Here is a 3,917-nt window from a genome sequence, read left to right as displayed (position 1 = left end):
TTAGTTAAATCGCGCGCATTTCTAACAGCCCGATTGTATATTATAGTAATATATTTAACGGCGCGACCTTCCGTGCTCCTGCTTTCTGGCGCGACGGGTGGAAATGAAATTTTCCAGCGTTACAACGAATTGGTTACTGCCACGAGCGATATTTCCTACGGTACACGCGCGGGAATTTACAGCCGCTATAAACGATCGATTATCTTTCGGTACAATGTAGCAGCAGTATCCGTTCGTACAATTGTATGAGTTTGGGCAGTAAATAAATATGGTCCAGGTAAATAATCTTCTAGAAAAAGGATTTCAAAGAAAGAGAGAGAGAGAGAGAGAGAGAGAGAGTACGAAAATTTTTTAGAAATGTCAATATCAGCCGTTACACTTTTAAATCTGTTTGAGACACGTTGAGCAGTATTTCTATTTTTGTTTTTGTCTTCCATTTTTTTTTTATCTACTCGATAGTTGTCACTTCTATGCTGTTATTCAACATCGAATAATGTAATATTTCAGACAGTTATATCCCCTATTGCATATCAATATGATATGTCTAAGTTATTTAATTATCTAGACATTTTTATCAAGTTTGCTATGACTCTGTAATTTCATTTATATATCGTTTCGATATTACATTATAGAATATATATATTTTAAGAATAGAGCTGCATTACATAAATATCTCGGGATTAGTACAAGTTAATGTATACAAATATATAATATTATAACAGAATTTCATTTAAATTGATCAATATTTTTTACCGGTGTTAGCGAATAATTTGATAAGTAATAATATATCAGTTACTTTCTTATGGTAAACAAAAATAGAATAATATGTATAAAAATTGAAAAAAAAAGGGAAATGTACATATATATGTAAATGAGAGTGTAAATGTAGCAATGTATGTAATTTAAATTGATTAATATTTTTCACTCGTGTTTTACTCGTGTCAGCAAATAGTAAAAATTTAGTAAAAATTATAGATATACTTGCTACTTTTTTTTATTGTACTGAACAGCGACGCAATAACATATGAAAATTAAAAAAAGGAAAAAAGAAACAGCAAACAATTATATTTGCCAGACTGTATATCCGAAAATAAGAGTAATTTAATAATAAATTGTCAATATACTATTGTTACGCATTTTAAACGCTCATATGATACTCAAAATAGCATTCGAATACCACGACAAGAATCAACAAATTTGACGCAGTTTTTCCCATTTGTATGAATGCCGTTTTCAGCATGAATAACAATTCCCATTTATAACGAGAAATTTTCGTTGGTAACGATAACGAGACACGGATAATAGGAGAATAACTAGTATCACGGAAACGTAACAATTTAGATAACCAATCGATCTTCGCGCATAAATATATTTTATCGTGCTTATCATTAATTATTAACCATTGATATAGATGTTTGATAATTGATTATTTGAATCGTTTATATATATACTATGTGTGTGTGTGTGTCATTTTGGAAAAAAATTCGAAATCCATTGATCAAAATAACTTTTTCATATATTTGTTATAAAATATTGAATTATATATTTAGGATATTCTACAAAAAACTAATCAATGTATCGGCCGTAATTATTGCTCGTAAAAATTGTAACAGAACGGCAGTTAATAATTTGCATTATCTATTGCGTCGAATTCTGATCAAAAATGGATAAATCCGTGCGAAATATCCGTTTTCAATAAATAGTCGACTCGATACACATACGAATTATTAATTGCGGGAGTTAACAAATCGTTTGAATTGACAATCGCGAATTATAATAATATGTAGAGAACGATTGCATTTCGAAGAGAAGTAGAAGAGATGTGGGTTTTGAGCAATATAAAAATATAGTTATCAATAAATATAGATGGAAATGAAATTATAATAAAACTGATGCTTTATAAGAATTTAATTAATATAACCATTATAACAATTAATATTCTTTTATAAAATATTATTTTTGAAATTAAGTTTTTAAGTAAATTATTTATTAAAATATTTTGTATTCTTCTTTTTATTCATGCATAATGAAACAAATGAAATATGTATGATCTTTGAGTTCCTTTCTTGCACCAGCTTGTACGATATTTAACTCTGGAGAAATTCATATGAACGCAGATTTCAGATTCTATTTAAAAATATTTGGGAGAAAAAAAAATATTATATTTGAATATTTCTATAATTTTTTCCTATTCTGCATACAACAATTAATTTTTTCACACATTTGATATACATTTTGTTTCGTTGTCCATAGAATATGAGCACAGTAAAGAAAATCAATTTAAATAAAAACTTTAAATTTCAAGAATGTTTACGATTAACTTTTCTTATTTTACTTTTTGTTATTTAGAGGATAACTCCGGTATATACGCCGCACCTATCAAAAACTTAATTTACTAAGTATTATTTACTATATTTATATAAGTAAATGAACTATATTAGTAAAAACTTTGTACTGTCTACTACTATGAAAAAAATATTAGAAATCCGAAATATTTATTTTTCATATTAAAAAATAAATTTTTTGGAACCCTTGCATTTTTGCCGTATATTCCATAGGGGTGGAATATATGGCTACTCATAGGGGGATTATATACGGTTCATGAAAAATTTACAAATAATGCATACAAATAAGACGTATAATAACATAATAACTTATAAAATATGTTTATAAAGTTTTATTAAGGAAAGATAAGAATGGTAAATATGTATATCAAGCAATGATATACAAGACAAACTAAACAAACTAAACAAAGAATACGAAAGCAAAGCACTTGTATTTTGCTACACAACATGCTTTACTATTCCACTTCACATATGTATCATGAAATAACCACTAAGTCTTTTACACGTCCTACAGTAATCATTTTATGTAAATTATAATTTATGATGGCGTTACTTATTAAAGTGACAAATCGATTCAACTCACAATAAATTCATTAATATTAACAGTAAGAAGCTGAATCGTAACGCATATGTACTAATATAACATAAAGGCATGTAACAGAGTAGTTGCGGGAAAATTACTCCCACTTCTTCTATTTTTTTTTACTTCTGCGGCGTAAATCCCAGTGCAGCGTATTTGCCGAAGTTACCCTATCTAAGTACTGAATAAAAAAATTTGAGAATGTAATAATTAATTAAAAATTACTAACATTGATATTTATTTTTTCGGGGTATTTTTCTAATGAAATATTTATTGAATATTTTTTTATAAAAAAAAGTGTCGAGGGTATGATAGATTTGAAAAGTTATCTTTAAAAAAATTATTAAACCTATAGTATTTCTTACTTCTTACTGAGTATATTTTAGCCATAAAAAATTTTATCGATAAAAATGATTTACATTTTATTTACAATTAGTAAAATTGATCAGAATCAATGATGTTTCCAGAGTTAAATTTAGAGTTTGTTTATTTATATCCTATCTATTCCAAGATAATGGATCTACATGTTACATTTATCACCAATATCAAATTCATTATCTTAGATGGAAATAATAATCTATCACTCACCGATGTGATGTGCAATAATGGAATTGTAGACTACGTTAATTGATCTGCAAAATACAAATATAAAATTCAACTTAAAGCAGCAGCCAAAATAATTAAAACGTTTTGAATAATCACTTATCGAATTTTCTTTTAATTATACATCTATAACTAAATAATTACAGTTTCATAACAAAAAATTTTTCTCTCTTTTTAAAATATAAATTTTTACTAGAAATTTTTTATAAAAGTGTTTTACTTATTATTATTATTTAAAAGAATTCTGATAATTTAATTAAATGAACGATTAATTTTGCAAGTAACAAATAATATATAAATAACAAATTACATACCTCGAGGCTGCTCCACTGTCGCCTGATGCCTCCCAGATCTCCTCTTCCTTCTCTCAGTTTCTTTTATTGCCCCCC

Source organism: Trachymyrmex septentrionalis, unplaced genomic scaffold (genome assembly GCF_001594115.1).
Source record: "Trachymyrmex septentrionalis isolate Tsep2-gDNA-1 unplaced genomic scaffold, Tsep1.0 scaffold15, whole genome shotgun sequence".
Lineage (NCBI taxonomy): Eukaryota > Metazoa > Arthropoda > Insecta > Hymenoptera > Formicidae > Trachymyrmex > Trachymyrmex septentrionalis.
Note: the sequence above shows the minus strand (reverse complement) of the source record.